Source organism: Vanellus vanellus, assembly GCF_965231255.1.
Source record: "Vanellus vanellus genome assembly, chromosome: 16".
Classification (NCBI taxonomy): domain Eukaryota; kingdom Metazoa; phylum Chordata; class Aves; order Charadriiformes; family Charadriidae; genus Vanellus; species Vanellus vanellus.
In genome coordinates this window covers 16,404,965-16,431,333 of record NC_138921.1, presented here as the reverse complement: position 1 = coordinate 16,431,333, position 26,369 = coordinate 16,404,965, and positions in this window count along the sequence as shown.

The following is a 26,369-nucleotide window of genomic DNA, read 5'->3' as shown; positions in this document are numbered from 1 at the left end:
TGTCTGTCCTGGGGAGGGACGGGTGCGCACGGGGGGCCTTGGGACTCACCCTCTGCAGGCCTGCAGTTGCCCTCTGGGTGGGCTGTGGCGGGTCCCTCGCACCTCGCCCGGGTGGGAGCAGTCCACGCGGTGCAGCCGGGAGGGTCGGCATGCTGGAGGTCTCCATCGGTGTCGTGGTCCTCAAACCAGGACAGTCGGCCACCATCTGCGGTTGCCTCGTCCAGAGGAGAAGGGGTTAACCGCTCCCTTCAGTCCGCAGCACTAAAGTTCATTACTTTTGCTAATTGCTTTGAAGTCAGTGATTCAGCAGCTAATGGAAAATGTATCTCTCGGTAATAGATTAATTGGCCGCCGCTGACCAGTTTGCAACAGGGTGTTGGGGAAGGGGCTGCAGCCCCATGCCGACCCCCCCGCGCTGCCCCGCGCCACCCAGCACCACTGTCTGCGGCAAAACGTGGTTTCGCAGTGCCTGGCTGGCAACGCAGTGCCACAGCGGGCTGGTGCGAGCCCAGGGGGCCGCAGGGGGATGCGGTGGCTGCGGCAGCACGCTGCTGGGTGGCCGCAGAAGGTGGCTGCGTGGACAGGCAGCAGGGCTTCGTGTGACAGCAAGGTGGCCGGATGCTGCACGGGGTGGCAGCTCAGGTAAAGGCTTTCCCTCCTGCCTTGAGACAAATGCTGTCCTTTAATCCTCAAACAATTGAAATGGGTGTGTGTGGAAATAATTTAAATGCAGCCCTATTAAGGACACCGCCGGTGTCACCAGAGAAGCTTTACTTTCCCGTGTAATGAATGTGGCCATAAGTACTTTGCAACCATATGGTGATTATGTTTAATAAAAGACATTTTCTGTAATTAAATAGTTTTATTAAGGCATTATTAGCCCTTTAAGTTGAAAAATAGCTGAACAGAGGTGTAATAAGGTGCTAGCATCTGTATGTGGCGAACAGATGGGTGGGAAGCTCCCACCCTTGTGCCGAGCGCCCGGTTGCGGGGCCGGGAGCCGCACTGTGCCACGAGGTGCCACCGGCAGCAGTGACATGTGCCGTCTCGTGTGCTGCACGCCGGGCAGCTCCAGCCACAGCAGGTTTTGCTCGCTGCCAGCACTGGGGCTCAGGTCCCACCACGCTCCGGGGGGGCTGCGCCACGATGCTCCCTTCTTCTGGGGCGCCAGTACCGACGTGCGAGGGGACTGCCAGCTGCCACCCTGCTGGCACCCTGTTTTTACAGCCACAGCACCGGGGCTGTGCCGCCGCTCGCGGCCGGGCGCGCAGCCGTGGCCGGGACACTGCCGCACCGGCGGGCTCCCGCTCCCCTTCCCCAGCGCTGATTTGAATAATTCAGTGTGGCCGTGTCTCGGGGGCACCGTTGTCTTCAGCGAAGGCAAATCAGCATCCTGGACAGCCTGTTAAGAGGGCCCCAGCCTGCTGCCTTCTTCTGTAAATCAGGATTAATGAGACGGTGGAGGAAACTCAAAGCCCAGTGCAGCTCTGCTGGCAGCTCGCGCCGCGCCGCAGCCGGGCATGCCAGTGGCGGCTGCCTTCACGTCCCCTGGCAGCGGCGGTGCCAGCCCGCAGCGTGCTGGTAACCAGCCCTCGCCCCGCGCCGACAGTCCCCAGCACAGTCGCAGGTCCTCTGCTGCCGGTGGTGGTGCTGTCCCGTGGAACGCAGCCTGTGCCGTCACACCCCCCCGGCAGTGCCGCACAGCCGGTGGTCCCCGGCACACAGCCCGGGGGTGTTCGGCAGGGAGAACAGGCTGCTGTGGTGCTGAGCGATGTACCACACCAGCGGGGTTGTCCCGCAGGTGGAATCCCGCAGGTACCAGATGGTGGTAGCCAGGGGACCAGGCTCCAGCATCCTCTTTGGAAAGTGGCTCTGCACCATCCTCAGCGCGCAGTGGGCTTCAGCCCCACCTTTGTACCAGCGGGTTGTGCCGGGGCCCCCTGCCATCGCGGAGCCGTGCTCCTGCCGGATCTGGCAGCGAGGGTCTCCTTCCTTCCAGCCGCCCTGCCCGCTCTCGCTGGTGCTCGCTGTGCTCTCAGCCCCGAGACTCCCCTGGATGGGCAGGACAAGGGTGGGGAAGAAACCCTGCGGAGAGCTGCCCGTGCCGCTGCCCTGCGCCGGCAAGCGGTGCCCTTGCGCCAGAGGAGGGTTCGACGAGTGGGGCTGGGGAGGATCCTGCAACGCAGGTGTCACATTTGGTGCAGTTTTGTAGCCGTAAGGAGGTGCAGGGTTTGTGTCAGACCCCACCAGCTCTGGAGAAGAGGAGCCACGGGCACAGCCAGCCGCTGGTGCAAGCACTGACCGGAGGGGAGAGAGGTGTGACATTGCTGGCAGCGTTTTTTTCTCCATCTGAATTTGTGCGGCCTGTCCTCTAATCATTTGTACGTTATCCATCATCCTCTGCCTCCCCATCCCTGCTGTCGCACAGCTCCAGGCAATCTATCTTACAGTTAAAAAATTGTCTCTCTTACACAGGGGCTTTCAAACAAGACAAATAGAAAGAATAAGATCTGGTATTGAGATGCTGTGTACAGGGTGTGATACATAAAGCGGCGGGTAAAAGATCCCATCTGATTGTCGGGAGCAGATCTACGGCGCTGTCAGCACAGCTCCGTCCGTCCAGAGGGGGACGAGCAGGATTCGGCCCCAGCTGAGCGGCAGCATCCCCTCTCCGCCGCAGCCCCAGTGCTCGAGCAGGACCAGGCGTCCTCGGTGGCTTCCCCGACACCCGAGGTCGCAGTCCGGCGCGGAGCCCACCCGCACCCTCAACCGGCGGTTCCCAGTCTGCTGGGACTGACCCTATTGCTGCTGCTCTTACTCTGCCGAGGAAACCCCTCACATCTCGCGTATTTTGGACTTTGCTACCAGCTGGTGCAGACGGCGCTGGGCGGGAGAGGCAGAGAGGGCAGGCAGCACCACGGGCTGAGCCCGCCGCAGCCGCTCCGGGAGCCGCGCGGAAATCTGAACACAGAGAACAGCTCCGACCCCACAGTCGGGGTAAAACTCCGTGTTTCTGGTACCAGCAGAGATGCACCCGGTCTGCGGCTGACTCTGTTGCTGCAGCGGCTGTGTGTCGCCTTACAGGATTTCTTTTCTTTCTGTAATAAAGTTATTGCGTTCCCCACGCTCTTCCTCTGCGCTGGGCAGAGCTCTGCGGGGGCGGCTGACGCTGTGGGGAGCAGGGCGCTGGGTGCAGCGCCTGTACCGGTGGCGATCTGTGCCGGGGTGCGAATCGAATAGTTATAGCGTTATTAAAATGCTGATGAGAGCATCATCCCGCCATGGAAGATAAGAGGGGTGCCTGTCAAGCACCCCGCCTCCCCCTCAGGTTTTCTGCTAAAACACACCTGCTTTTGAGGCGGAGTGGATAAATATACGCTCAGAGCCTGTCTGTGCCTGCGCACGCTCAGAGTAGCTGAAGGATGAGGATGAAACACTAAATGTTCCCCTTCCAGCCCGGTTCCTGGGGGTGCGAGCGCCCGGGGAGCCGCGGCTGCTGGCAGAAGCTGTGCCGGTGCCGGGTTGTGCCGGTGCCGGGCTGTGCCGGGGGGGAGCAGGGGATGCTGCGGCTCTGTTGCGATGCAGAACCTCGCTTTTTCCTTGCTCCCTAATGAGACAAAATAAATTTACGTGGTGCCGGATTCCTCTCCCCCCCCTCTTCTCTCACGCTGAAGCAAAGGCAGTTTTACGCTAGTTTAGACAACCTCCGCTCTCGCCTGAGCCGCGAAGCTCGCAAGCCGCCTGCATTTTTATGAGCTGACTTGTTATATGCGCTGGAAGTATGCAAAATATGTCAAGCCCAAGCAGAGATTTGAATCGAAATGACTCTAATTACTTGTAATAATTTTTGCATTCCAACATAAAACAATGTTAAAAAAACCTCCATTACAATAGTTAAAAGACAAATCATTTAGCGAGTCCCTTACTTTATTGCTTTATTAGACAATTTACTTTGCGACATTTTGAACATGGGATGGGGCGATCGCCCAGAGCTACTCCCCTGGAAGCTGCCTGAGCAGAGGGCTCATCCCCTGCCATTAGTCAAAAAGTCAAACACCATCGCTGTAGGACCAACGGCCTTGGCAAATCAGCCACTGTCGTTAGCAGGGCATGAAACTGGGGGGAAAGCTGGGCCCTCTTCCTCCTCTCCTTCCTTTCCTCATCTCTAAAATAAGCCGGGTTGATTCCTCCTTAGGAAGAGCGGCTGAGGAGGAGCACAGCCGCGGGAGCTGCCCGGCCCCCGCTCAGCATCCAGCGCTGTGCGGCCTCTGCACGGGCCGGAGGAGAGGGGACGGAGCCCGTTTATTTATTGTTAAGTGTTACAAATAACCCTGGAGGGATCATTGCAGCCTTCAGCGGGGAGCTGCCGCGGGCGATGCCCGGAGCCCCAGCCGGGCGGCTCACTGGTGGCCCGAAATTTTACGCCTTTTTTTATTTTTTCAGTGGGAAACTTGTCTGAGCTGGTCCTGCTGGCTGCGCGATGGGTTTGCAAAATCTCATAACGATGCTAAAGCAGAAGGTGTCTCATTATGGGGAATAGAGCAGTGTTTTAGCAGCAAGAGAAACTAAATAATGCCTGGTTGCTGCAATGAAACCGCGTCCCCTCCAGTCATTAGTGGTTGGCTACTGGGGATGACTAATTCGGCTGTAAGCACCAGCTGATGGCCCGTAGCTGGGTTTTAGCACTTTTGGGTTAATGATGCCATAAGAATAAAGCACTGTCTGTTTTCTTTTTCTTCCGTGGTTTTTTTCTTCTCTTTTTAAATTTCTATCCCTGCCCCGGGCAGGCTGCTCAGCCGTCCAAAGCCCAGCACTAACCTCTCTCTCCCTGACTGTGCCGGAACCAGGCAGTTTAGTGCTCAGCTTTTCACGTTCCTGCAGACGCCGATGTTTACAAGTCCAGCACCCACTGCAGAGAGCCCAGGCAACATTACATTTGCATTTTTGCAAATATTTTCCATTTGGCTGCTAAGAGCGGTGCGGACGGCCGGGGCAGGGGCACCCCCTCCCAGCCCAGGGCAACGCTGCCATGAGAAGCAGGCGGGCGGCAGCGGAGCTGGCTTGTGACCCCCCGACCCTCCGAACCAGAGTGTGGGGAAAGGCTCAGACCTCCCTGTGCTGGAAGACAGAGATTTCTTCTGCCCGGCTGCTGCCGCCTCTTCTGCACAGGTGGGGTTTCATCCGCTTAGGTGGTGCAGAAGGCGTTTAGTCCAGCTATACCCGGGAGCCCTTCCCCAGGCGTGTTCAGGTTCAGAGCTTGTCCTGGTTTCAGACGGGACAGAGTTAATTTTCTTTCTCGTGGTTGCTGTGTTTCAGATTTGGTATGAAAGGAATGTCAACAGTGCGTATTGTTTTAGTTGTTGCTAAGCGATGTTTATGTTTTTCAAGGGCTCCTTTCAGCCTCCCATAGACACTGAGAAGGAGCATAGGCAGAACAAGGGAATGGGTGATGGAATATTCCGTACCCCAGGCATCATGCTCAGTATATAAACAGGGGTTGGCCTGGGGGGGAGGGGAAAACACTCAATCACTACTCCGGCGGTGCAAATTCATGGGGTGGTGAGAGTGACTTGTGTCATAATTATTATTGTTATTTTCCTTTTCTGATATTGTTCTATTATACTGTCTTTATATCAACCCACCAGGGTTTTTTTTCCTTTCCCCTGCTTTTCTCCCTCTCCTCCCTACCCTTCTTGGGGGAGGAAGGGGGCGGTGGGTGAGCGGCAGCGTGGTCCCGGCTGCCGGCTGGGGTTAAACCACGACAGAGCTGCTCTTACAAGGCAAGGCTGCCCCGGTGCCACGTGTGCGATGGACCCGCCGAGGGACCATCCCCTCAGGACGGCAAGATCGGGCAGCAGCAAGCTTCAGGGGAAGCAGCCGGATACACGGGAGGGACGGTATTTACTCAAATAATCCCCAAAATTTGAAAACACCCTCTCCTAAGAATCTTATTAATCATAAATTTGCATTCTTTTCAAATATTAATAACAGAAAAGATGATGTAGAATAAAGAGAAATAAACACACATCAGGAATGCCCATTCTCACTAGTGTTTTGGAAAATTCAGCGTAAACCACAAGTACAATGTGAAGAATTTGCATACCTATGAATTACATCACGTGCATCTCTTTTCCTTATACAAGTAGTTTCCCAATTTTTTGCGAACGCAACTTGGATTTCCCTGCCTTTCGATGCTGTCATGACGGTTTCGGTGTTCAGGCCCTCGCTCATCTGCATTCAGCGGGCGGTGCGGCGCGCGGCTGGGGCACACGCGGCCCCCACGCGCCCCCAGGGCTGGAGATTCAGCGGCTCCATCACTGCATCCTCGCGCCATCGCGTCTTGCCCCACACGCACTCGCCTGCCTGGAGCCTGACCGCCGCGGCGGTGGGAGAGGATGGGGTGGGACGGGGCGGGACGGGGTACCCTGGTGAAGCTCCCCAAAGCCAGCCCAGCTGGTGTCCATAAGCCAAGATCAAGAAATGAGGCGACAGAGCGCAGGCGCGGAGATGTCAGGGTTTGAATCTCTGCGGCTGGGCGCTCCTCGGTCTACTGCTTTTATTGAATCTCATCCTGGTAGTTCGGGCAACAAAAACACTCTATTTTTTATTATAAAGTAATAATAACAATAAAAGGTAAGATGTTGCACAAAGCGCATCAACAAGTTAATGGAAATTTCCACTTTGCAGGTGGGGGTTTGGGATTTCTGGGTTTTTTTGAAAATGAGAAGTGACTCAAGACGATCCCCCCCGGCCGGGAGAGCGGGGTTGCCGCTGCCGTGTGGTGGTGGCCACGGGCCCCCACAGCTCCGAGGTGCTCGGACCACTGCACAGCGCATCCCAAACCTCCTGGGAGATGGACCTCCTTCCCCCTTCCCGGGGCAGATCAACAGCGCGATGGGTCCCACGCGATGCCTCCACTCCGCGTGAAACGCAAACGGAGGGACCGGGCGGTACAGACAGCACCCACGGAGCCCACGGCAGAATTAATCTCTATCCCAGCAAATCGACGTGCATTTTTGACAATTTCTGCCTCATTCAAGAAGCGTGCAGGATAGATGCTCGTGACTGAATGGATGATTATGAACCACCCCCCTCATTTACACTCTGTGTGTCAGCGCAGGAGACCCGAGCGCGGTTGCTGAGGGGGTCAGCCCTGCTCCTGCCGCCCAGGGCACAGTGACCAAACGGGCATGAACTAGCCAAAGCAGGCAAGAGGTTCTGTAACACCTCCCAGCTTGTGAGAAAAAATCCCCCCCCTGCAGTGGCTCAGGCGTGCAGCTTCTCAGGGCAGAGCTCACTGCTGCGGTGCGTCTTTGCACAGCACCAGGCGCCGCGGGGAACTGGTCCCTGCCCGGGTCCTCAGCGACGGGAGGGTGGAAACAGCCCATTGGGAACCTGCTCCCAGTCCCAGCGGTGGCCGGGGGTGGAGCGGTGTCACACTCAGCGCGGCCAGGCAGGGATGCGGCCCCCGAGGATCCCGGGATTTGCAGCTCCCGCATCCAGCCCTTGTCCCCGCGCAGCCCCGGCGCTGCCGCTGGAAACCGCCGACCGGGGACGCGCCTCGCCGGGCCGCTGCCGGTGAGCCTGGGGAAGGGAGCGTCGAGCACGCGTCAGCAGCAGCCGACCCGGCCCTTCGTTTAGACAGATTAAGCAAGTTGCTTATTGCCTGTGACATAATTTAGATGAATGGTGTGGGTAATCCATCAGGCAGACCCCTGCGCAGGCCCTGCGAGCAGCCGGTGGGGGATCCCATTACCTTACATGTGTTAACAGCCAAACTCCTTTGTATAAACAACAAAGTGGCTCTCCTGAAAAGGCCGATTTTCCTTCATTGTCTGGGAGAGGACCGGCGGGTCGGCGGTGATGGATGGCGGCGGCTGGCAGGGCGGGATGCGGCCGTGCCGCGGGTGAAGAGGGACATCGTGTGGGGATGCGCCGACGCACCGCGCCGTACCACGCCGTACCGCCGCACCGCTGCAACGGCTGCGTTGCTGCATCCCCGCACGCTGCGCGGCTGTGTGACCGCATCACTGTGTGGCTGCACCACTGTGTGGCTGCATCCCTGCAGGCAACACGGCATCCTTGCATGCTGCACACTGCGTCACAGCGCACCGCATGCGGCACGCCGCGCACAGCACCGCTGCGCTGCCACTCCTGAGCACTGCGCTCCCCCTGCCTGTGCCAGCAGCACCCACGGCGCCGCCAGGCTCCCTGGGGAGCACCGGCTGCAGCACCCGCACCGCCAGCACCAGCCTGGTGGAAGCCACAGCCGAGGGGCAGCTCAGCTGCTCCGGGGGGTGTTTTCCTCCCCCTTCGCTGTTGCTGCTGGAGTACAACCGAGTTGTGCCCTCGTTCCCTCCCACGGTCGCCCATCAACAGATTTCCAGCTGCTTAAGCAAAGCGATGTGGGGAGGACGTTGCAGCTCGCTCCGTGTCGGTTCTGAGGTGGGACCTGACCGGGGCAGTGCTGCGGGTGGGGAATCGAGCGCTGAGAAGTCGCAAACCCACACATCGGGGCGTCCCCCGTGAAATCAGCGGGGCTGCCCCGCACCCCTTGCTTGCCCTGCTCTCCGCAGGGCGCAGCGGGGGCTGAGACTGACACGTCAAGACACGTGGGTGACATGGGAAAACACGAGCTGTAGTGCTGGCGGGGTAAAACTGCGGGAGAAGCAACAGCTTTCCCTCCCCCCGGGTGTTCGGTTTGGCCGCCCCGTGGCTGCGTGTCCCCGGGAAGGCTCGGGGGGGTCCCACAGCCCGGCCGCAGCAGCCTCTCCCCCCTCTCTGGCGTTACGCCGTGTCCCCGGGCTGCGGCCACACTCACACTGCTTAAACGAGGTTTGGGGCAGGGGAGGGGGTCAAACCCCAGGACTGGAGCTGGGTCAGTCCCCTGGCAACAATCAACATTAAAAAATCTCGTTAGGCTTTTATTGGAGGCACAGAACGGAAGGAAAGCAGTTACAGCATCTTAAACATTGGGCATTGAGCACAGCTTTCAGTTAACAAACGGTTTGCTTCCCTTCCCCTTGGCAAGAGCCAGGCTTTACAAAGGGGAGACCCAAACCCCATCAGCCAGCAGCGGAGATGGGGACACCGTGCTTGGGGCATCCGCTGGGACAGGCTGGTGGTGGAGCTGCTGCTGCTGCTAGTGGTGGAGCTGATCTCTCTTCCTTGGAGACGAAAATAAGAAAGAACACACACAAAGGGGAGAAAAACAGCAAAGAGAGAAACTGCTGCTTTGGTGTGTGGCATCCAGCCCTCCGTGCTGCCTCAGCGAGCGCAGAGGCAGCAGCACGGGGACCCCAGCCCGGGGCTGCCCCAGGAGGCAGCGGGGAAAGGAGCAGGGGCGCTGGCAGCGGGGGACGAGCCATGGCCAGGGGAGCTGTTGGACCGGTTGCCCAGGAGCCAGGCATGCCAGCGAGGCAGCCCCGGGTATCCCTGCCCACAGGCATCCCCCTGGACAGGCATCCCCCTGCCCACGGGCATCCTTGCTCGAACCGCCCCACGTCCAGGAGCTGAGGTGTTTGGGCTCTTGGGGACGACGTGACGGCCACGCCAGAGACTTGACGAGGAGGATTGCCCGGACCGAGCCCTCATCCCCCGGCACAGCCCGCAGAACACAGCACAAAGTGCCGGAGCTCACCCAGCGGTTGAGCCACCAAAGGTCTTCTCCATCAGGAGAGTCCCTTCCTCACTCCAGCCTTAAAACCAGCCACCAAAGCCGGTTTTTGCTCCTCAGCTCCCCACCAGGAGCATTATCCCTTAATTGCTGCATTTATTCAGACTTATTCTGTATATCTAACAATAATGAGTATATTAGATATGTAATTATTACTGTCATAAACGTAATAGTGACAAAACAATAATTGAAATAGTGTCTATGAGGATAATTCACCATTGCAATTAATACTGCCCCGCTTAGTTAATATGTCACAGTTTAAAATAAATGCTGTCATTACTCCATTACTAATACTGTGTTATAATAATTATTGCGGTAATAATTAAGTGTCTATAGTGATCACGGATCCCCATAGATCGGCGTGAAAACCACCGTAAATAACGCAGGAGGAAGAGGCACCGGAGGAAGAGGTGAGTTTTAGCAGAGAGCTCGCCGTGGGGATGCTCTTTGTCTACACCGGCGCGATGAAATTCATGAGCAGCGGCTCTGCTCGCTGACCCCTGCCCGCCCCGCCGTGTCAGCCGCCTCGCCGTGCCGCTCCGCCAATCCTGCCGGCATCACCCCCCAAAGCGTTCGAGCATCCTCGCGCAGGACGGAGGGATTTGGATGTACAGTGCCCACAGCATCTTTGCTTTCCCGGGATGCCCGGGGGGCAGAGGCCGTCCGGCTGCCCCCCGGGCATCCCGGGAAAGCATCAACCATCCAAAGTTAACACCAACCCTTACTATCTCCCCCCAAGTCTACGCTGGATGGGGGTCCCAAATCATCTGGGATGGGCACATTCCCCCGGGGAAACGTCACCCGCGCAACAGCCTTTGTGCAGGGGAGGGTCCTGCCCCGTGCGAATAAGCCCCATCGGTACAAACAGGAGGATAACGGCACCCAGCGACCGCCCAGCATCGTCAGTTGCTCCACTTTGACTTTTTTTTGGCACAGAAACTCCCACTCTCCCGGCCGGCTCGCAGCAGGGCAGGGGTGCTGGAGCCCCACGGCGGGGTCCCCGTCGCCGCTTTAGCCCCCTGCCCGCGCTTCCCTCCCGTGCCTTTTGCCGAGTGCATTTTCTACCCAACGCAGGTACTTCATGATAACTCAACTTTACTGGGGCTCAACTCAATTTTCTCAGATTAAATAAAATTTCAAAGCGTCACTCACTAGCAAACTATCCGTTGGAAGGTGGTTGATTTTTCTAACCCTATCTCTGGTCCAATTACAATTTTTAATCTATATGTAGATAATGGTGAACAAAACCCCTGTAGAAATGTCAAGAGTGAGGAGGTTATTAGCTTAGTTTTAATTACTGTCTATCATTCTTAGAAAACTGCAGTAACCTGATAAATGAGGTGACAGCTCCGGTTGTAGGAGTTTAGGTGGGCTTTAAAGGCAGCTGATTTTTTTTAACCAGCGGTATTTGGGGGTGGGCTGTCCTTCCAGGTGGGCAGCGTTAACGTTAGCAGATTTTGCCGGGTCTCCTGCCGCGTCCCCGTCCCCGGAGCAGGCACCGGTCCTCCTGCAGCACCCAGCCCCGACGGCCGGGAAATTCCCCATGTCTTCCGCTGGGAAGATGCCGGCGAGGCGGCTTATTTGTTCAAACCATCATTTGAGGTGAGTTTTGTTTCTAAATGAGCAGGGGACGGGCGCCCGGCGCTCGTCTCATTGACAAACAGTGTGTCCATCGCTTTTAAGGAGACAAGCTGCCATTTCGCTCCCCTGAAAAGCACATAATATGACAGGTGAAATGTCAGAAATGAGACTAAAGGCTTGGGGAAAACATTCTTCAGCTGTGAAGTATTCCCGCTAGGAATGTTAAACCGTAGATTAAACGTAAATGTCTCTAAAAGCCCGGAACGCAGCACACTTCGTCAGCCGCGGCCCCCGACGCGTACACACACACGCATCGCCGTGCGAGCACACGTGAGGCTCTTTGCTGCCGGACTCGGCACCCGCTTCCAGCGGCTCCGGAGCTGCCGAGACGGGTCCTGGCGGAGGGCCGGGCAGGGGATGGGGAAGCGGCGCTGGATTCTGCCTCCACGCTCAGGGCAGGGACAGGTTTCGGGCAGGACAGGGGTGATCTCCCACCCCCGTGGCCAGAGCTGCCCCCGGGATCTGCTCCGGAGGGTTTCCCAAACCCTCATCTCCGAAGATGCTGCCGGGCACACGGCATGGCTCGGAGAGGGTCCGGGCTGCTCACGCCGCGGCGGGAGGGATGTCGGGGGGGTGCTCCAGCCGCGGCGAGGGCCCCCCCGCGCTCCCGTCCCCACGCGGGAGCTCTGTGCTCGCAGGTCCGCGGGGATCACCCGGCGTGACAGGGCTGTATCCGTCAGCCAATAAACAGTTCATTGCACTGAAAGAATTATCTTTGCTGGCATTAAGGTCGGCTGTAACACAGACATTATTACTAGCGGGAGGCATATAAGTAGAGGCTGTGGCAGATAGCAGCCTGTAACTCTTTATTATTTATACCGAAGCTCCCGGGAGGCGGAGGCGTGCGTCCCCGGAGCCCGCAGGGACGGCTGCATTCACCCCGTGCTTCGTGGGGACACGCTGGGGCAGGGCACGGGGAGCGGAGAGCTGCGATGCCGGGTCCAGCCGCGGCTCCTGCCCTGTGCTCCGGGCAATGGGATGCTGCCCTGGCCAGGTCTGCGCGCCGCCGGGAGCCCTGCTTTAGCCGTGAATAATACGGGAGAGAATAAAAGCCAGCAGACGTTCAAGGACCTGGTGGGGTTTCAGCTGCGCACTCGGCTGCGCCGGCCGCGTGTTGGTTCTGCTCGCCGCAGCCCGCCGCTCGCGGCGCTGCCGGTGCTGCCGCGCAGTGAAAAGCATCCCAGTGGCAAAGCAGCACCACGCTGGCAGCTCGGGCAGCCGGCGCGGGCGGCTCGGCTCGTGCTCAGTGAGCCGAGAAGCCTTCAGGAACCCGCTACCCGCATCCTTCATGGCATTAAGCTCATTTTTTCTCTAAATAAAACTCGTGCACGCTTACCTGCAGCACGCTGCCCAGGCGCCGGCAGCTCCCGTCGAGCCCCGGGGTGATGTTAAATGCCCGCCTGGGTCAGAAAACCGCGGCTGTCCCATCCACCTGACATTGTCATGGAAATCCTGATGCCCTTCCGCACTTTCCGAAATTAAAACGTGCCTCCGCTATAAGTTGTTATCAAAAATAGAAGCATTTTATCTATCTTTAGTACAGAACACAGATTGCATGGAGACATTCAATTTGGAGTCAATTTAAATTTCAATTGTCTGTGAAATCTAAATCAATAGGCTATAGTTCAATGGCGCTTTAATAAAACAGGACATAACAGAGAAATCATTAGGGATTACATATGATAAGAGATTGAAAACAGTGTCTGTGTAATGGTGGAGGAGCCATTAGAGAATTACCTCAAGCATTTGCAAGTAAACCAACAACCTCCTTCTCCTCCTGAGACTAACAAGAAGACTTAATTGTGCTGCAGCAGCTAAAAATACATCTCTGTCAGCCCTCAGATTGGTAGACGATTTACAGGGACATAAAACCATCAGGGGGCTCCGCTCCCCGGCCACCCTCTCGCCCCCCGCTGCTGTCCCTCGTCCCTCTGCCCGGCCGCGCTCCGGGAGCTGCTGTGCACGGGGGTGCGGCAGAGCTGCAGCTCCCCTTCACGTCTCCAGCGGTGTAATCACCATCCACAGTTAACGGGAAGGTAATTGAGGGTCTGGGCAGCTCTGGACACACAGCCAGGTATTTAGAGGTGATAACTACCTGCGGTGATATATTACCCCGGGTTAAACCTTTCCCTGATTTATGCGGATGGTGCAACATAGAGCAGCTCCCAAACAGCATTATTTAACTTTTATTTGCATTTAATAATAATTCACTTTTCCTTAGCTCGTTGCAAATTATCACAATCAGACTGGAGATGAGATTGGATTTCATCAGCCTTGGTTTCCCGCTCCTCAATGAGAGAATCATCTGCATAGAAATGCCGTTCTCGGGGTGAGAGGGGAGGACAGTGATCACTCATCTGCCATGCAAGCAGCGCTGCCCCTGACTCGGCTGTGCCCGGGTCTCCTGGCGAGGCACTGGAGCAGGAGCAGACGTCCCGGTACCGCATGGGTGGGTGACCCTTGGGGATGTTGGCCAAGGGGCTGGCTTGGGGGAAAGAGTAGATGCTGAGTGCAGAGGAAGGGATGTGCCGTGGCTGTGCTGGTCCCAGCTGCTGTAAGAGAGGTGGAGGCAGCAAGGGGGTAGGAAGAGATTAGAATAAATTAGATTAGACTAGATTAGATTAGATCACATTAGATTAGATCACATTAGATTAGATCACATTAGATTAGTTGGGTTGGGTTGGGTTGGATTGGATTGGGTTGGATTGGATTGGATTGGATTGGATTGGATTGGATTGGATTAGGTTGCATTGGATTAGATTGGATTGGGTTGCATTGGATTGGATTGTGTTGGATTGGATTGCATTGGATAGGGTTGAGTTGGGTTGGGTTGGGTTGGGTTGGGTTGGATTGGGTTGGATTGGTCTGGGTTGAGTTGGGTTGGATTGGATTGGATTGGATTGGATTGGATTGGATTGGATTGGATTGGATTGGATTGAGTTGGATTGGGTTGGGTTGGGTTGGGTTGGGTTGGGCTGGGTTGGGCTGGGTTGGGCTGGACCACACGGCATTGCACTGCACTGCACTGCACTGCACAGCCTCGTGCAGCTTCAGGTGAGGTGGCACGCACTGCGCGGGCAGCCGCAGCGGGGACTGGCCCCTCCCCAGGCCTGCGGATGGTGTCCCTGCTGCTGGCGGGGGGATGCTCCCATGCCGGTCCCCCGGCCACTGCCCTCCCCGCTCGCTGGGGCTGGCCCTGTGCCCGGCTTTGCCAGGCAAGGTCCCCTGTTGGCAATTCAACTAAAAAGAATTTTAGTTGCTGCAAATCCCATTTGCACCGGTCTGGGGGGGAATCAAGGCAACAGAAGACATTGACGTAATGACGAGAATTTTGCGAGGTCATCAGAAAAACCTCAACAGCCAAACCCAAGATGTCCTCGGCCACCGCAGGGCCTGAGCCAGCCAGAGCAGAGAGGTGCGTGTGTGCGTGCGCACGTGTGGGTGCACGGAGGAGTTTGCTAGACAGAAATTTAACACGAAAGTGCAAGGACTGAACTGACACGGAAATCTCCATCCCTCCGGGGTGGAGCGGAGCGGCTGCGTGGCCCCGGCGCTGCCCGGGAAGGGACCGAGAGGATGCTCGAGCCGCCGCCGGGGGGAGCAGAACGCTCTGCACGGCCGGAGGAGGGCTGGATTTGCCTATTTTATACCAGTGTGATAGGGAAAAAAGTCTAAACCCAAGATTAACAATTTCAATAACAAACCAAGCGAAGTTAAGGGCATTTGAAAAATGTTTTTACAACCTTTGGTTAACCTGCAGTAACAGCTGTTTGAGTGCGTATAAATAAGACTATTCTGTGGAGGAGACAGGAAAAATTGGTTTTATTTTAAAGGACACTGTTTGGCTCCTGCGGTGCAGTGGCATCTGAGGAAATATTGTATAGTGGCGACTGCGCGTCATGTTTAATACTCAGAAATGCAGCCACGGAGAGCAATACATTTGCTGGCTCCTGACAGCTGGAAAGCTGGGGTGTATTTTAAAAGCAGCTTCTCTCTCAGAAGGGAAATTCTGAGAGGGATGCAGATGAAAAAACACCTCCACAATAGCCGGGATGCTTTCCGGCTGTGAGCCGCCTGGCCAGGGGGGCGGGGGTCGTGGTTCAGGGGTGCTCGGGGGGCACGGAAGGGGCTCGGGGGGCACGGAGAGGGCTCGGCTGGGGCTGCCCGGCTCTGCCCTGCCGGCAGCGCTGCCGTCGTGTCCCCAGCGCCGGACCGAGGTGCCCCAGCCCCGGCTGCTGGCACCCACCCTCGCGGCACCGCAGGGACAGGGGCCGCCACAGCCCCGGGAAATACAGCCCCGGGAATACGGGCTGTAAAACACAAATAATCCCCGATGCCCCTTTTGTTAGAAAAAATCACGGCCTGGCTTGGAACCAGAGGCATTCTTTTCTCCACCTGGAAATAAAAGTGTCACGCTGCTCGCCGCTTCAAACCCCGCCAGAAAGGACTCGGGGGTCCACTAAAGAGTGAGACTTTAAGCCTCGCCGTTAAGAATTACAAGAGATCCGCTGGGCAGCGCGGAAATACAAGAAATACTACAATGCCAGTGCTAAAACCTAATGAGAAATGGAACAAGCTGAGACAGAAGCTTAACAAGAAATACTGGACAAGTCCCCCAAGAAAAACTACAGGCAGCAGTGGAGGGGAGCTGCCAGCCAGCTCTGCGGCTGTATTGATCAGGGCCGGAGAAATAAGAGGAGGCCTTTGGAAAGTAGATAAACAGGGAGATATACAGCGGGAGAGGTCCAGAACTGATGAAAACAGGAGAAAATGCGGCTTAAATCAAAGGGCAAATACACAGAAAGAGAAAAGGTAATAGGATTTGTGTTTATGGCTAAAGAGGAGAGTTGTGGGGAGGTGATGAGACGCGGCGGTAATTGAAAAGAAATGGAAAATGGAGCTCAGTATAAATATTTTCTTGGGAGAAAGTGGGCTGAAAACTTGAAATAAGCCATTACTGATATCAGCTCTAGCCTGAATCTGGGAAGAATATGCAGGGAGGTGTGAGGGAGGGGGGTGTGGGCAAGGGATGGGGAGCGAAAGTGAGGGATTAAGGTGCAGAATGGCTTATACCTGTCCGGGGTGACCCATCTCTAAGCTGTGCCGGGGTCAGGCGAGAGGGGTCTCCTCTGGCTGGGCGGAAGGCTGAGGATCCCCCTTCCTCACCTGCTCAAAAGCCGGTGGCGTGTCCCCCCGCCCAGGCTGCGGTGTGCCTGTCCCCTCTCCTGCCTGCCCTGCAGCGCAGCGATGCTGCTGCGGCTCGGGGCGGGGGGGGGGGGGGCTCCTCCATGGGGAGCAGGGTGACGAGGAGCTCCTGGGGCAGGGATGGTGTAGGGCTGGGACGGCGTGGGGCAGGGACAGCATGGGGCAGGGATGGTGTAGGGCTGAGATGGTGTGGGGCAGGGATGGTTTAGGGCTGGGACGGTGTGGTGCAGGGATGCAGTGTTCCTCTGCCCACCCTGGGGCAGGAGATGGGCATGCAGCGTGGTCCACGATCCCTCTGCCCACGCAGGGGGACGATGCTGTCTCCGGGGGCAGCACGGCATTAACCCCAAAGTCGTAGGGGTCCGGGGATGGGGACGGAGCGAAGCATCCCTGTCCCGGGCAGCCTCGGAGCGAGGGGGCCGGGACCCACGGCGGGGCCGTGCGGGGCTGAGGGATGAGGCGCTGCCGGCTGCTGCCTGCGGCACCTCGCAGACCCCAGCGCCATAAAGCAGGCAGCCCGGGCACAAATTCTCCGCCTCCTGCCTACTAAATCTCGCCTGTCCCTGACGCGCTGCGCGAGGCGCTCGCCAGCGTGCAGAAAATATGTGCGGGGTGCGGGAATTTGCAGCCGCCTCGCTCGCTCCGCCGGCGCTGGGCAGGGGTGGGGGGCTGCTGCGCTGGGAGGACGGGGGGGCACGGGGCAGGGGGACGGGGCTCAGGGTGGCATCATGCGCATCTCGGGGCGCTGCCCCCTGCGCTGGGGGGGGGGGTGAGCCCCGCTGCATGGGGGGGAGCTGGGGCCAGCTCCCCGCGTCCCAGCCGGGGTCAGCGCATCTGGTCGTGTGCCCTAAGCCCCAGGGGGAGCGGGGGCTGGAGGGGCTCCGGGTGATGGGGGAGGCCGCGGCATCCCACCAGGTGCAGCCCATCCATCCCTCTCCCATGGGGGAATTTTGGGGGAGGCTTCGCAGCCACCCTAGACATGGGGGCTATTTAGAGGGGGGGGGGGGGATGCATTACCCTCCCCCCTCCCTCACCCCGCACCCCTCGCAGCCCTCCAGCCGCTCTGCCGCGGTTGCCATGGCAACGAGAGAGGAAGGCTCCCCTTCGCCTCCCGTGATGCTCGGCGCCAGCGTTCCTCCGCACGGCCATGGCCGCGCTGCCGGGCCGCCGATGAAATATTAATCAGAGCTAATTGCCAGGAAGCCACCCCCATCCCCCTTAACGAGAGCGGCAGCTGCCGGCACAGCGTCGTCCCCAGCCCACGGCTTGCCCTCCATGGCACTGCGCCGTCCCCAGCGGTGTAGGGAGTCCCGGTGTCCCCAAAGCTGGCCCACACCGGGGCCCTGCAGTGGCAGAGCACCACTGGGGCTGCTCCTCCGCTCCTCCTAAATGCCACCAAACCCCCTCCCACCACGCGGAGGGAAAGCCGATCTATTCCCCACATCTAAAATAAGTAATTAAATGGAAAGGTCGTTCTTATTTGTTCTTTTGTTATGCGAGCTCCAGGCTATCAAATAGTCAAATTAAGTCTTGGAAGCGTTTAATGAAGGATGGGGGCTGGAGGCGGGGGCTGGGGCTGCTCCGGGGCTGGGCAGATGCTGCGGGACCCACGCCGGGGCGAGGGAAGGGGGAGAGCCGGCAGCCCCCCAGCTCTGCCTGCCGGGGCTTCAGTGGCCGCTGCTGCTCGGAAAGAAACTTATGTCTTATTGGGACGCAGATTTGGGCAAAGCAAAGTGGGGGCAGCGGGTGGGCTCCCAGAAAAACAGCCCATCGGTTCAAACAGCCGTTTGCCTCGCGGAGACACCCGCCTACAACGACGGGGCTGCCCCAGCGACCGCACCACCGGTGCACCCTCGGCGCTGCACCCGGCGGGCACCGGTGCTGCCGGGCAGGGACGGGGCGACGGCAGTGCCGCAGCCGCAGCCCGGTGCATTATTCGCGCAAGAGCGCAATATTCGCAGGGGAAGAATTTTTTCTAATAGGGCCCCATGGAGACATCAGAGCAATTTTCAAGGAGGTTTGAAGCCACCGGGAAGCTTATTAGATCCGTTCTGCAGAGTTAATTTGATGTTGGTAATCAGTGAGCAAGTTAAGCAGTTAAGGAGATAGTGGCTGCTGAATGGTTTGGCTGTTTAGCCTGCTTGTAAGCAGTGGTTACTAATGAGTGCCTCATGAATATGAATGAGAGATGATTACAGTGTGGAAAGGGCAGTCAGCAAACCATAAACTTAATTTTAATCTTTTTATTATCAAAGTCACGTTATTAATAATAGACTTTACATTAAGACCAAGCTTCATCAGCCAATTACCGCGCTCCCCTGCATCCTCCAGCAGGGCTCAGCACCAGGCTCCGCGGGGGGCTGAGGACGAGGACTGCCGCCCTGTGACGTGCCCATCACCGGGGCATCTGGTCTCCTCCATCAGTGTGGGCCGGACCACCGGTGACCCTCACCCGTCCCCCTGCCCGGGGCTGACGCTTGCGGAGCGGTACAAGGAGCCGGGCGCTGAGACCACCCCATCCTCCCCTGGAATGCAGCAGCTCTGTCCCACCAGCCACGAGCATCCCGGTCACCGCTGCCGCCACAGGGGTGGCACATCACAACTGAACGCTGTCCCTCGCTCCCCATAAAAGGACGGTCCTATTGTCTCTGCGTCTAATTAATTATAATTATTTCCTCATGGCACTATCAATACAGGCTGCTCGTGTAATGAGGCAGCAGTTCCTGTGTGAAATGCTGAAGCAAGGGATGTAGAACATGTTAAAAAATATTAATCTACAAATGAAAATGATTTTAATTGGATTCTGCCTTTGGGGTCGGGTCACCGTTACATTTTCAATCAGAGTTGTCCAGTCAGCAAAGCGGCTGCACAGCCCTTTCAAATGGAAACGGCGAGTGGCTTGCAGAGGTTAATAGGAATGTTGGAAAATAAATAGGTTATTGATTGATAATAACAATAAGCTGACTCCAGTCCTACCTTGGTGACCTTCCCTCACCCAACTTAGAGAAAACTCAGTTAGCATCTAATTATGGATCGGCTTACAATCCCACGTCTTAATGAGAGCGCGCGGCAGCGCGGGCCGGGAGCCTGCTCTCGGCGGAGGGGAGACCCCGGAGCACGGCCGGCCGGAGCAGCCGTGGCCACCCCGAAGGCGCCACGTCCCGGAGAGACGGCGCAGGGGACCCCGCGGCACGGCGGACCGAGCTTGTTCACCAGAAATCACGCTGGTCCCTTCCCCTCCCCAGCCCTCCCCGCTGCGCCGCGGGCACCGCAGGCATCCGCATCTCCCGGGCTGATGGGCGCTGGGTTTCATCCGGCGAGCGTGTCCCTCGGGAGCAGCAGGCTGGTGTCTCACCAGCACGGCTCAGCCGGCTGGCGGACGGAGAGGCTTCGCCTTTAGGAAGCATCCCCTGCTGCCGCCGGCGCAGCCACGGTGCGCTTTGCTCTGGGGAGGGGGGTTAAATATTGATTGTGGTGACCATCCAAGTGACAGCCACCACCGTGTTGTGCAAAGGTGGCAGAGGAAAGGATGGTGGCTTTGCACGCGCGGAGGTTTGTAATGGATATTTTAATCGCTTCGAGATGTGCCAGGATCTCCAGTCTTAAGCTTCAGCTTTACTCATTATTCCGCATATGGCTTTCGGCTCTGTTTTGCTGCAAGATATGAAATAGTCATAACCATCTGGCAAACAAGTGGATTCCAGCCGGCTGGCACAGCTCTCCTGGAAGGAGCAACCACGCCGCCGGCCCGGGGCAGCGAGGTACCCACTTAAACCCTCCCCACAAGGAGACGCCGGCGCTGCCGCCGCAGTCAGCGGGGTGATGCCTGCACCTAACAACAGTTTTCCCATTTAAGGTGCACTTGCCCCTGGTTTCCAGGTGCATTTCCGTGCAGAGCCTCCCAGGACGGGGCGCAGGGCGAGCCGGCGGTGCCAGGCATGGCTCCCGGCGGCGCGCGGCTCCTGCGGGGTTCGCTCAGAAACGAGGGCTGGCAGCGCGGGAGGCAGAGCATCAGCAGAGATGAATGCGTCTCCCCAGCTGGCACTGCCGCAGCCCGGGGTGTGGACACCCTGAAAAGGCCCAGACACCCAAAACGTTCCCGGAACAGGTTTCATTTTGCACTGCCCATCTCTTTATCATTTTCAGAATATTAACTCGGCGGAGCATTAGTTGTGGGAATGGGAAGTGGCCAGGAATAAATGAAACCAGGAGAGAAGCACAGTTTGGGACTTCATGGTTTTAATTAGTCCTACTTCCACTTTCCTAATGAGGTTAGGTCAAGAGGCCGCACGTGCAGCCGCATCTCAATCCACACCGTGCCGCTCGGGCCAGGCACAGTCCCCCGGTGGTGTCCCTGCAAGCTGCAGGGGACAGCAACCACACGATGCTTCCCAGGATCCAGCTTCAGCACTTGGGGGAAAACCTGGCTAAGGGTCCGTGTGACGAGCGCGGGGCTCGGGTACAGCAATGGCCAGCCACCTCCAGCGCCCGCGGGGCGAGCATGGCGCCGTTTGCCCCCGAGGTGAAGGCAGGGAGGGCAAAATGGAAAATATATATATATTTTTTTTAATGCCATTTTTGCAGATCTGGGAGCAGAGACACTAAAACCTCTTCACAGCCGCCTCCCCGGGGTCCCTCGGCAGCTCTACAGCCGGCATGGGGGTGTTTGGGAAACCCGGTGGTGCTGGGGGCTTTCGCAATCCTGCCAGCGAAGCCCTTCCCGCGGGGCCCCTGCACGGGTCCCTGCCTGCGGTGGCAGAGGCACCCGCGCCGCTGGCGGCCACTCGCAGAAATGCCACGTATCAATTTCACAGAATCGCTTCGCAATTTGATGCAAATGAACAACATTTCTCTTGCTTGTACACATTTTTCTGTCAACACGTGTGCGTGTGTGAGAGAGACTTGCTGTGACATGTCAAAATGCTGCTTACTGGGGGGAAAATAAACACGGCGGTTTGGCTGCTGCCTTCCCGCACCGCCGGCAACGCCCGGGCGGGACCCGGAGCTGGGACCCTCCTCCCGGCAGCAGTGGCAGCCGGGGGCTCTCCAGCCTCCCTCCCGGGTGAGGGTCAGGCGAGCGCCGCGTCCCCATCGGTGTGACCATCCTGCTCCAGGCTGGAGATGCCGCCCTGCCCAAAATTCCTCCTCCGCCGCCGCGGTGGCTCTGTGCTTTAGCCCGGTTGGTGCTGCCACCGCCGGCTCCTGCAGGTCCCTCCTGTGCTCCCCTGTCCACTCCAGGGGGCTCTGGGCTGAGCGTGTCCCCGCTGGGAGCAAGGCAGGGACACGCCAGGCCCCAGCGCTGCCGCTCACGCGGCCGTGGCTGCAGACACGGGTTTGGGCTGGCCCTGAGCCCCCCACCTCCCCGCGCTGGGCAGGAGCTGGTGGTGGCTGCGGGGCAGCCGGGGCGCTGGCCCTTGGCCCCTTCCCGGGGGGGGGGATGCTCTGCAGCACCCAGGCATCAGCGGCACATCTGCGCCCGGGGCTGCCCTGCGGGACGGGGGCTGGACTGGTCCCTCTGCCCTCGCTTCCGCCGACGGCCCATGGCACAGGGCTGCGGGCAGGGTTGTGGGCAGGGTTGTGGGCAGGGTTGTGGGCAGGGATGCGGGGAGGGTTGCAGGCAGGGCTGTGGGCAGGGTTGCAGGCAGGGATGTGGGCAGGGTTGCAGGCAGGGCTGCGGGTAGGATTGCGGGTAGGACTGCGGGCAGAGTTGCAGGCAGGGGTGAGGGGAGTGTTGCAGGCAGGGCTGCGGGTAGGACTGCGGGCAGAGTTGCAGGCAGGGGTGCAAGCAGGGGTGCAGGCAGGGGCTGCGGGCAGAGGTGTGGACAGGGTTGCAGGCAGGGGTGCGGGCAGGGGTGTGAACAGGGTTGCGGAAAGGGCTGCAGGCAGGGGTGCGGGCAGGGGTGCAGGCAGGGTTGCGGGCATGGCTGCAGGCAGGGCTGCAGGCAGGGTTGCAGGCAGGGCTGCAGGCAGGGCTGTGGGCAGGCCTTTCCTGGAGCACGAGCTCCACCTGCCGCCGCCCTCCCGGTCCGGGCCGGTACCGGCGGGTCCCAGCGCCCCCTGGGCAGGGCAGGCAGCACCCCGCTCCCCGCGCCGCCCCCCGCCCCCCCGCCTCCGGTAGACGTGCCCCCCCCCCCCCCCCGGCGGAGGTGTCCCCGGCGCCCCCCCGAGCCCCCCTCCCCGGCGCCGCGCTGCCTGCGGCTGCCCGCCCCGACCCCCCCCGGGACCCCCGGCGTGTCCCCGCCGCGCCCGGACGGTGCCCACCGCCGGCTCCGGCACCGCACCCTGCGCTGCCCGCGCGTGCTGCCTGCGCTGCCTGCGCTGGATGATGCCACTTCCCCGCTCCAGGGCCACCCTCCCGGGGAGGTGACACCCCTCCTGCCCCCCCCCCCCCCCCCCGCAGTGCCCTGCCGCCGCTGCCGCGGGACAGAGCCCCTTCCTCCCACCGGGCTCCCAGGGACCGCGGCATTCCCGTCCCCTCCTGCCCGAACACCCCGTGGAGCATCCCCGCCTGCGGTGAGAACAGCCCCCCACGCTGTGCCCCACGGCGCGGCGCGCATGGGAGCTGGGGCACCCCCAGCCCCCCTCCCCCCCCCCCCCCGCCCCACAAAGACACCAGACTGCAGGCTGTTTGCACACTCGCCATGTTCGCAGCAGACATTACAGGCAGTAGGGACATCCTCGGGGCCGTGGGGACCCCACGGGGCTCCCGCTCGTACCACCGAGGCTGCCCCAGGACCCCCTTCCCCAGAGCATCCTCACCCCGCGCACAGCCCCGCCACGGCCGTGCCCGCTCCCGCCGCGCAGGGCGAGGGGTGGCAGCGGGGTCCCGGCAGAGCAGGAGCAGCCCTGGGCAGCTTGGGCTGGCGTGCCCTGGGCAGGACGGTGCCCCCCAGGGCCGGGCACCATCCCCACCCCGCTGCTCACACCGCTGCTGTGGGGATCTGGCCCCAACGCTCGCTGTCACTGCAGCCGGTAAAGGGGGATCTGCACATCACATCCCGCTTGCGCTGCTGCCTCCCCTCTTCGGACAGCTCGGGGGGCACCGGCAAAGGGGGGTGGACAGACAGACAGACTGGCTGATCCCTCTCCCCGCTGAGGGAAATAGGGAGCCGGGGCAGGGAGCCCTGAGGTGCTGGGACAGAGAGAAGGAGCAGTGTGGCTCTTTTGTGAAGCCCCTCTCGTCCCCCCGGCCCCTCTCAGTTGAGAGGGGGTGACCCTGCAGGGGGGCAGCAGCCATCCGGCGGGTGCTGGTGGCCTGTCCCCACCGAGGGCTCCGTGAGCAGCACTCGCTGCCTGCACACTTGCCCTGTGCATCCTCTGGGCCATCTGGGTGACTCGTGGTCCCATCGCTCTCATGGTGACCAGCCCGGGGAGAGCCCCCTGGGTGTGAGGCTGGCTGGAATGCTGCTCTGGAGCTGAAAAGGGGGTCCGTGGGGGCAGCGAGGGCAGACCCTCGCGACAGGCGGGCTCTGACAACCCCTGCCCATTGCTCACGGTGCTCCTGACCTGCGCAGGAGCCCTGAACCTGCCTGCCCTGATGGGCACCCACCTGCCCTGTGCCCAACCCAGCCTGTCCTCCCGCCCCCGGCTCCTTCCCATCCCCACGCCTCTGCTTGGGCGCCTGCCCCCTGCCCCCAGCAGCGCCCTGCCTCCCCCTTCGGTCAAACACAGGAGCATCAGCCCAAAAATCCCCCCTGGTCCCAGCCGTGCAGAGGGAAGGGAGGTGCATGGTTAGTGGGTTAAGGTGGAGATCGAGCAGCCCCAGAGAGGAGCCCCGTCAGCGAGAGAGCCCAGCAAGACCCCCCCATCCTGGCTGAAGGACCAGGCTGTGGCGGGGATGCCAAGGGGAGGCGGGCAGCGGTGCTGCATCAACCCGGCCACCCAGGGGACCCCGTTCCGGCTCTGCCTCCCAACAACAGGCAGGAGAGCTGCTGTCAGGCGAGGCTGAAGCCAGTGAGTGACACGGGGTTATCTGGAGAGGTTGTCACGGGGTTAGTGAGCACAAGCCAAAGCCATCGAGGACAGAGGAAGAGAGAGCAGCTGGAGCTGGATGCTGGCTGGATCCGTACACCCCCGGACAGAGCTGCCCTGAACCACCCCCAAAACCACCCCACTGCTGTGTCCCCCCAGCAGCCACGGTCTGGGATGTCCTCATGAGCCAGCCCCTGTCCTGGGCAGCAGCGTGGCGCCACCGTCCTCTCCGGCTGCAGGGCTTGGTTCCGCCCCGCTGGTCACCGCAGCACTGCCGCCGGTGCAGCAAGCGCCTAGCGCTGACGGTGCCTTACCACGGGTCGCTAGCCTGCGCGCCGGACCCGCACAGAGGGGCCAGAACCTGGAGCCTTAACCCCAGCGCGGCCCCGGTAGAGGCAGGGGACGTTTGTCTGACCAACAGACGGACAGAAAGCAAAGCACAGGCTGCAGCCCCGTCCTTACAGCGCCAGGCCACAGCCCCCCTCCACCACCCGCTGCCTGCTGCTGCCCGCTCAGCTCGGGGCCAGGGGGGACGCGGGACCCTGCAAGTACCAACCCAGTGGTTAGTCGCAGCCCTCGGCGCCGTGCGGTTAGTCGGGACCACGCTGCCGGCAACGGCTTCCACATGCATCAGAGTCACAAGATAAACTGTGGAGAGACAGAGGGAGTGAAGAGAGGAGGCCCGGAGCGCCCTGCAGCCGCCCCGGTGCCCGCGTGCCGATGCGGGGAGCAGCACGAGACCATTCCCCATGACGGGTGAACTGGGGCCCCAGGAGAGCCTGGAGCTCGGGCTCTGGTGGGGCTTGTGGCAATAGCATCGCTTTTTGGCTGAATCTCTCTGCAAACTCGGTTTGATGGACCTCTGTGGCCATTACCGATTGTTATTAGCGGTTACCACATTGTCCTATTTCCACTCGGCCTCTTTTCTTCATTGGGCCACACGAAATTTCTTGGAAAACAGAAGGCCAATAGGGAAATTTTCAAAGCCGCCCCCCCAGCCTGAGCATCTTCCTTTCCGTCACACCCAACGGGAGACAAAGATGCTCAGCAGCACTGCAAACGGCACGTGAATAACCAAGAGTCCAGGAGGAGGCCACTGTTCATTTGTCATGGCGAATAGCACCCGAGAGTTAAAGTGCAAAGAGTATTTGTTAGTAGCTATAGAGAAACAAGTCAGGAACGATTAGTACAGACAGTTAGTAACAGAAGTGTGGCACAACCGCTCTGACTTAGAGGACGTACACACTGGAAGAGAAACGAAGAGAAAAGCGGCAACGGTTAGTTTGTTTAATTCAGTTCAGGAATGTGTTAGTAACAGAGATCTACCGGCTTAAAAAGGAACTGAAAAGCTTCTGCTGATAAAACCGTTTTAGGCTCCTAGTCAGCAACAGGCTCCACAGGCAGAGCCGGGCACGGCGAGCCGGGGAGAAACCCCCTCCTCCTGCGGCGAGGGCTGCCCGCGCGGGGCTGGGCTGCCCGCTGCCTCTGCCGCCCGCTGCCTCTGCTGCCCGCTGCCGGGGCTGCCCGGTCCTGCCTGTGCAGCCCATCACCGACGCACCGACACCCGGCACTTACAAACGTACTTACCCAGCTTTTCCGTTCCCCTTTAAGGACAGGGCTGGCTGCGCGCGGTTAGCGGGAGGCGAGACGCGGCCGGTTAGTAGGGCATGCGCTGGAGCCGGTTAGTGGGTTAGTCCATTCGCCAGGGGCTTCGGCAGCCCGCGGCACCCCTCGCGGACGGGGCGGCGGGGGTCCCGGCGGGTTAGTAGGTTAATATCGGAGCAGAGCGGCAGCATGCAGAGCAGGTCCCCGTTAGCCCCCCCGCTGGCGGAGGAGCCCTTTCCCGGGGGTGGGTCTGCTCGGCTCTCGCGGAAGC